This window comes from Plectropomus leopardus, chromosome 11, assembly GCF_008729295.1.
Source record: "Plectropomus leopardus isolate mb chromosome 11, YSFRI_Pleo_2.0, whole genome shotgun sequence".
NCBI lineage: Eukaryota > Metazoa > Chordata > Actinopteri > Perciformes > Serranidae > Plectropomus > Plectropomus leopardus.
Window position 1 is genome coordinate 30,250,646 of NC_056473.1, and position 9,007 is coordinate 30,259,652.

Genomic DNA, 9,007 nt, shown 5'->3' on the forward strand with positions numbered 1-9,007 from the left:
CTCTGGACCATCCTTTACCAAAGAAAAGGAGGTAATTCCATCCCACAATCCCTTGTGGCGGCAACATTTAAAGTGATGCACCACATTGGCCGTTCTTTGGGGAATTAACTGTTTTGTCACGTGACTTATTTACACTCTGTATGAGCCAAAACAACCTCAAAACACACTCATGTCGACATGAAGCTGTTTACTGAGCTGTGTGCAGGTACTTAACTTATATATACACAGGCTTATAATCGCATCTATGCCCTGAATGTATATATTTTTCACAAAAAAATATATGTTATCGCTTCTTATATGCTGATTTCGTTATTATATGTTATTGTGTTTAATGTGTATTAAATATTAGGCTAACTACTATTTTCTATGAGAAAGCTTCCAGTGAAAATGCTTCATATGATTTTACTTCTGATTTACAACATATGGTAAATCTTTTGTGTTACATTTCACACTCATCATGCCTCCGTCATGCTTTCCTCTTTATTTTTTTAAATTTTTAGGTCATTTTCTTGTCACCTTTTACTAATTTCTTGTCATATGCAGGACATTTCTTGCCAAGTTGCTCACTGCCTTTTTAGGTTTTAAGGATTAAATAGCTTTTGAAAGGCATCTGAACACAGAAGAAAACGGATGTTGACCCAGGTTTCAAGGGGTTAAAATAAGGGGTTTGGTACTTAATTGCAGCGCAGTCAGTGTACTAAGCTAAATTATAAAATGCATATCTAATCATATATATAAATCAAACCCAAAATGTGAGACATATTCAGATGCTGAGCTGCAGCCTGTTGCACAACTCACATCTTATCATTTGGGACTCACCTGTTCCTCTTTGTCTGCATGTCTTCCGTTGTGACTCACAGTGATGACAGCGGAAAGCAAGATGTGTTTTTTCACCTGGATTCACCTCATCGGTCTGTGGACATCATGAAGACATAAAGGGACATAAGTTTGGCACATTCTACAAAAAAAAAAAAAAAAAACAGTAGTATGCCACCTCCAATGTTTATGCAGTATGTGAAAAAAAACATAGCATGCCACTTTTTTTAATCTCTAAGATTAAAAATAAAAGTAAGAAATAAAAAATTACAAAGGAAGTACAACAAAACCGAGCACTTACACTATAACCACCACTAAATGTCTTTGTTTTCCCTCTGTGTCGAGGAAATAAGGCTGTTATAATTTCTCCTATAGTTCAAATCAAGTGGGGGGTCGGGGGTTGACGTCAGGTCCCATCAGGCTGACAGACCTCCTATTGGACCAGTGGAGGCTTTTTAAAGGAGCAGGCAGCAGCGCACCGGAGGCTCATTCTCCGCTTCAGGCGCACCGCACTTCTCCATCTCCCCATCCAACACGGCGGCGGCGGAGCGCAGCGGCGGACCGACAGCAGCCAGGTGAGCGCGGAGACAGCTCGCGTTATAGGGGAGAAATAGAGCAAAGAGGAGTGGGGGTGAGGAGGACAGGGGCTGTGGGAAAGCAGCGCTCTGCCTCCGCTAGTATTTGTGATCTTAAACGGCAAGCAGGGAAATAGAAACAAATTTGGATGTTATAGCGAATTTACGCATAAAAATGAATAGATGGCGCTCATCTCTTCCTGCCTGATCCTTTTTTTTCTTCCTCACGCTCTAGATGTGACGATGATGAGGACGCCGACTGACCCGCAACATATCAACAGGTATGTGAAGCCATTTAATAAGTGTCATTCAGAGTAACGGACAGGTGACCTCTCCAAACATCTCTGAAAAAGTGTGCCTCGGCCTCCAGTGTTTGTAGGCGCGTGTATTGATCTGGAGGCGACGGTGTCCCTATTAAAATAATGGCAGCGTAATTAGCTTGAAAAAAAGGAGTTGTTTGTCTCAGGTCCCCTGCAGACAGAGCAGCGTGGTCCGCGCGTCGTTACCTCCCAGTGGATTATCAGCATCCCGCGCCTCGCAGCCTGTTTGGGCTTCCTGGGGTCAAATGACAACAGCTCAATGTTGAAACACTCCGACTCAATCAATAGCTGGCTTGTCTACTGTAGGTTGGACGAATGAAAGAGAGAGAAAGAAAAACACACTGGTAGTTTTTTTAAAGCAATAGTGAAAATTATGTAAAAAAAAAAAAAAAAGAAAGAAAGAAACAAAAGGTCCTTGTAAGACTGAAGGATTCCACTTTCAATTGTTTATTTCTTGTGTAGAGGTTTGTTCTTGATTTTTTTTTCCTCAAAGCTGCGGTGAAATTACGGTTTAAACGAGCCTGAAAAGCGATATTAGAGATTTCAGCACCAGAGCCGGCGGACAGCTCCACACATCTGTCCAGATGCCCCCCAGCAAGGACACGAGGGGGAGAGGAGGCAGAGTCAGTGGTTACACCTGCTGAATTTTGAAAACACCAGCATGCAGGGGCACCCATAGAAATCTTTCATAAGGGTGGTCAAATGGAGCCAATGGGGTGGCACACCACAACCAAAAGCTACAAGTGAATTTCAGGAAATCTCTTATGATGTTCTAGTATATCGGCTTGTTGAAAATTATGTCAATATGAAGGTTAACCCACGTTGAAATAATGTTTAACCCATTAGAACCCTGTATTGAAGCCTTTTGCAAGCATTTCAACCTCTGAATGGTGAGACAATAGGTTTGATTTCTTTTGGAAACACAGGAAAAAGGCAATAAGCAACTTGGCAAGAAATGTCTGGCAAATAGCACCCCCCCCCCTTTGGAAGAAATCAAGCCAGGTTGTGATGGGTTAATAAATGTGTATTATATGTCTATTTCTCTTTAGGCATTTAGATTTCAGTTATTCAAGTTTGAAAAGGGAAAGTGTAGTAGACGTCTAGTCTTAGCTTAGATGAAAGGGTAAACAGAATCTGTGTGTATGACAAAAAATAATCATTCATGGGTGTATGTGGTACTTTTGTCAATTATTTATCTGGAATTTTTTCCACTGATGGTTGAAACTGGACGGTATATGAATTCAGAAGAAGAAATGCAGATTTTTCGTGTGTGCTGTTTGGCTGATATAGAAAACAATTTGATTTTGTTTATGTGGAACTGCGCACATTTTCTTTTAATAACAAAAACAGATACTGATTAAGTACATATGGATGATGCACAAAGATTAAGTTGGTTATTTACATATGAAACATTTATATTAGCTTGCTGTCTGGAGAAAGCATGGGAGATGTGAAAACAAGCTCAGCCTCACATTTTACTGTACAAAAGATTTATAAATTTATCAGTAATATACTGATGAAATTGTTTACGGTAGTGATTCGGTAACTACTGGCATCTGCAGCTGCCAGTAGTTTCCCGTAACTACAGGAAACCTTTTTAGTGTAGTATATAATCACCTGAAACTAAGAATCATTTGTTACCCCAGAATGAACCATTTCTATCTGCATATGGAGCAGGTCCTCTTTCAGAGTCCGCCATGTTGTTTCTACAGTAGTCCAGAACGGAAAAGTCAAGCACTGCCTCTAGAGAGCGCCATTCATGTCGACCACCATAGTTTTCCACACAGGAGAAGTTTCAGTTTTGTGAACTCATCGTAGATGCCACTAACAGCCAAAATACACGGGACATGTTCTTAGCGTTACATGTGCTGCAACATGCCCGAAGCAGAACGCGTCCAATATCATCAACTGAAGCTGCCGCGCTGACCGCGCGGCTCAACGTTTTTTTTACGCGGCTGGTCTATTCATTTTTCTCTACATGCGACTCCGCAGCCCTCCAATCGGTAAAAACTTGTATCTTTGAAGAATATACAGATATACTTTGGTTTCTTATTTTACAGTTAATGTTAGTACTTCTCTGATGTGTGATGGGCGCAGTTAATATTTTGAGATTCACAGCGATCCTGTTTTAATGTGTAATGTATCTGTATGTACATGTTGGGCCATTTATTGTTCTTCAAATAGGCTGGTTGTCCTTTTCCTTAAAAAGACAAATGTACACTGATTGTAAGGAACAAAACATTCACTGGGATCCATCCCTCTTAAGTTAAATAACATTACACAAAGGCTTAGAAATATTTGTGTTTAATTTCACGGCCAACGATTGAATCAGGGTGGCCCACTCTGGCCGCCCCTTGGTGGTGCCAATGCTTGTAGGACAGAGAAGGCACGAAGGCGTGCTTTCACTCCACAGAGTTGATTTTTTTTACAAGATATTTATATAAATGTTTTCTCACTTTGTCAAATCTCAAACAAACTGAACCTAGATGGGTTATTTCAGTACGTTACAGCTGATAAAGTGAAGTGAAACTCCAAAAAACAACGACAACCAAAGACTAGTGATGACAGCATGAGAAGTGTGAAGGCCAAGATGTATCATGCATATTATTCATTTTTGTCAAAGTCCCAAATTATTCTGGGTGAATCGCCTTGGGATGTGTCAGTGACAGGCAGCCTCCTTCTGGCAGGGTCTGAGGTGTCAAAATGGAAACTGGAGCGCAGCCAGGATTTCCCATTTACACAACCCCCCGCCCCCCGCTTACATGAGCCTGAATTCGGGGGAGAGGGGCGGGTAACGCAATCTGAGGCCCGCACACAGATGCATACATACACCCACATGTACACGCACACACATGCGCACACCAAATGGTGTGACACAGCACATACAATCTGTAGCCATGAGAGAAATTCAGTGCTAACAGGTGTTCAAACAGGCCGCTCGGTACATTCTTCCAATTATTGCAATTAGATGCTGCCTGGTTACCACTCCATAATGTACAACTGCTGTGGAAAAGAGAGAGAGAGAGTGTGTGTGTGTGTGTGTGTGTGTGTGTGTGTGTGTGTGTGTGTGTGTGTGTGTGTGTGTGTGTGTGTGTGTGTGTGTGAGGGAAAGAGAGGATGACAGAAATAGAGGTAAAACAACAGGAAAGCACAGGAGAGTGTGACAGAGAGAGCCATCAGTGCATTTGTGATGATGCCGCGATTGTTGCTATCTGTGGAGGATGAGAAAAAGAAAAAAGAAAAAAATCAGTGTGAATTATATACTATTGAGTGAACGCGCTGTGAATGCATAACTAATCTCTTTTTGCTCACAGTCATTATCAGCTTTAGCAGATTGTCTCAAAACTGCAGGCTTTTTGCCTCTGGTGCAGACAACAGCGTTTGATTTCAAATTTTAAAAAAAAGCAACCTCCCCCGGTACAGTAGAGTGATCAGTGCGTTTTAGATAAACTGGTGGTTATTACTGGTTTTCTGTTGTGTGTGGAGATGCACAGCATACAGATTGGAATAAGGCTTGGCTGGAAAGAGAAGCTGTTGGTGTGTAAGAGGACCTTGCTTAAATAAAATGACAACTGTTTTCATCATCGATTAATCTGCAGATTATTTTCTGGATGACTGAACAACAAACTGAGCCTCCAATGATTGGAAATGAAAATCACCAAAGTCCGATATTTAAGATGCTGGAACCATCACATTTGGGGAATTTTTGCTTGAAAAACACAATTATCAGAATAGTTGCTGATTGATTACCTTACTCTCAACGAAATGTCGCAGGTCTGTTAGTGACAGAGGTGTGTGGTGTCTTACATTGGAGCCAGACTGTTTGGGTGACAATATCGTTTTCGGAGGAACAGAAAAAGACAGTGCCCTGATTTTATTGTGCATTTGTGAGATTAAGGTTGCAGCAGTATATCCTATCCTATTCTGTTCTAAGATAATTTCCAGTTTGATTATGGTATTGACAGAAAAAGCGACTGTATGAAAAATCTCACCTGCAAGTGTGTATCTCCTTTCAACTTAACGGCCTTTCAGACTTTACATGTACTTAAAATATGTTTTGAGGTTTCAACTATGATTATGTGTTTGTTCAACCAAAAAACAGTTGGTTTTTTGGGGTTGCAGCTGTATATTGTGAAACCGTATACCCTTGTAAGAAAATTTCCAGTTATCATACTGTGTACATTTGCTTTGTGTGTGTGTGTGTTTGTGTGTGTGGGGGGGTGGCCATACAAAGAATCTCATCTGAAATTAGGGTTGTGGTAATGTGAAATTTATATTCATCATAACATACACATTTGCTCATCCACAGTGTAGGTAAGAAACCATATGAAGAATCTCATCTACATTATGCATCTCTCAAATGTCAGACTTTTTATGCATGCTTGCATCAATGCATTTTTCATGATAGCATTTGTCAGGTTTTCTGTGCTCAATACTAATTACAAAAACCACTAATATTTTTCTCATCACAATTCATAATTATCTTAAAAGTAAAAAAAAAAAACATTGTTAAGGGTAACACAGGTGCCAGAGTGTGTTAAAAAGCATCAAAATAGTGCTTGCTCATTGTGAAGTATTCTGTATTTAACACTAACAACTACTAGTATTTTTCTTATTACGATTCATAATTAATTAAGAAAGTTAAAAAAAGTTCTTAAGGGTAAAAAAAAGGTTCCAAAAAAACCCCAAAAAACATCAAAACAGAGCTTGTTCGTCCAAAAAATCCCCAGGGAAGTTTCCCTACTGTGGTTTAAACCCTCAAAATCTCAAATCCTAGGAAGACCCTGCCATTTAAAAAAACAATTTCCAGATATCATATCATGTACATTTGCTCATCTATGGTACTGAAAAACTAAAAAAAGCGTACAAAGAATCTCATCTGAACGACACTTTTCCTTTTTTTCTCTCAACTGAAGGATCACTGGAAAATTAAAAAAATAAAAATTTACGGGTAAAAAAGGGGCGAGAATGTGTTAAACAGCATCAAAATAGAGCTTGTTTATTAAAAAAAAAAAGAAAGAAAGAAAAAACCTGCCTAAGAAACGCTCCTGCCATTGTAAGAACATTTCCAGCTGTCGTACCATGTATATATACTTATCTATGGTATTGAAAAAATAAATGCAACCATATACCGTGATGTTTTTTGAGAGTTATTGCAGAGAGTCGATTAGAGATTTAAAGTTTTATGTTATAAAGGTGGTTGTGATTGTCATTCTTTAGTTGAGGGAAAAACATGAAAATCCGAGAAAAATATGGCAAAATGAGAAAGCAGAGGATGACGGGGGGAGAAAGGGTGTGATGGAGGACTCTGGTATTCCATCATCAGGACCAAGGAACATCTTGATTTGATGAGTGATTGAGCTGTCGTACTTTACAGGGAGCAGAGGGCAATCACAGCGGCCGCGGTCTTATCACAGAGCAAGAACAAGAAAGAAAGATAACAGGGTGCCATAAAGAGTGACATCTGAGCAATATCAGTGTGTGTGTGTGTGTGTGTGTGTCCTTAGGTGAGCGTACATGTGTGTCATATTAAGCAGGAGATGTTTGTGGCAGCTGTCGGCCTTGTTTGAACAGCAATCACAATCAGCGGCGGCAGCAGCAGTCGAGCGTGTGGTTGTGACAGCACTGGTGGGAGACTCTCTGCCGTTGCTCCTTCACCCTCCACCCTGCACCTTCTGCTCCTCTTCTCCTCCTCCTCCTGCACCCCCTGTTCCTCTCTGTCCTCCCCTCACTGCCTCTCTGCCCTCCTGCACTTCCTGTCTGCCTCGTCTTTCCTCCCGTCTTCATTCATTCCTGTACGTTTTCATCGATAAATGACTTTTCCATGACTTTGAGGCAAACGTTAAAGACCATACACTCTCTAGAATGACCATCGATACTCCATACCGAGTATTTTTCATTACTTTTTAACAGATTTTTGAAATCTATTATTTAAAAAATAACGTATTCAGAGTAGGATTAGAGCTAAATATTTAAATATAACTTAGGGAATGTTTGTTATGTATGAAAGGGGAGGGGGTGGTGAAAAAAAGGGAGGCATGTCATTTTTTAAGCACTGGGGAGGGATTTAGATTTTTTTATTCTGGCTTAGAGAAGGGACATGCAACTTTCAATGGCTGTATTTATATTTATTTTATGGCTGATTTTTAAAGAAAACATGCAGAAAACATTATTATTTTTTATGTTTTTTTTGTTTTATGTTTTATTTATCAATTGATGATTTTTTTTCTTAAAAACTTTTTGGCATTTTTTTTTACTTTAAATTTTGTTGGCAATTTTTTTTTTTTTTTTTAAAAAAAGACAATTTTTGTTGTTTTGTTTTTTTGTTTAAAACATTTGGGAGATTTTTGTTTTTTACTTTCAAAAAAGTTTTGGTGATTTTTAAAGAAAACAATCCCTTCAAAGCCATGGGTTTTTTTCCTTTAAAAATCACCAAAAATGACACAGCAATTATCACTGGATTTTCAAATTTCCAATGGCTCATCATGTGTTATTATACACGTTTGTGAAACAAAAGTCAATTAGTTTTCCAAAACTTTCAGGTTATATTCAGTCCATTCCTTGAAATTGCTATTTGCAAAATTCCATGACTTTTACAGGTTTTTAATGACCATACAAATCTTGTTCTTGTTGTTACTTCCCATCAGCAAAAGTCACGTTGCATCAGTATCCACCACAGTCGAAGCAGCATCTGGATTGATTCTCCGCTCTCTCAGTAAACTTATTATGGCTTTAGATCTCTTTCAATCCAACTTAAAAAAGCCTGTTTGTAAAGCTGTGAAAACAGGTTGTCCCTGTTTTCTGGCGTGGCCTTGTACAGCTTTTCTCCAATACTGCCTGGAGAAAAAAACCTCTGTACTGCTGCTGGCTGGCTACTTGTGATGGAAGTCACACATCTGATTTGGTCGTTGTGGTGATTTTTTGTGGGGAATTCGGGTTGTTTCAGCGACAAAAAAAAAAGAAAAAGAAAGAAACGAAGAGAAGAGAAGCAAATTTGAGAATGAAAAGGAATGGGAAAGTCATGGCTAAAAAGCAAAACCCAACAATGATTTTTTTATGTGTAATTTTCGCTAATTTGTTTGGGGTTTTGAATTTAGCAAACAACTTTTTTGTACATTTTCTTGTTTATTTTCTCGTTTTTTCCTTCTAGCTCTCTTGTGTCCTTATGAACTGATATATAATGAGATATGTTGCTGAACTTTAGAGCCTATTTTTACCCTCATAATTTTATTCCTCTTATGTGGTTAGATAAAGATTAAAAGATAATAAATGGAATTAAAACATTTTAAAAAATGG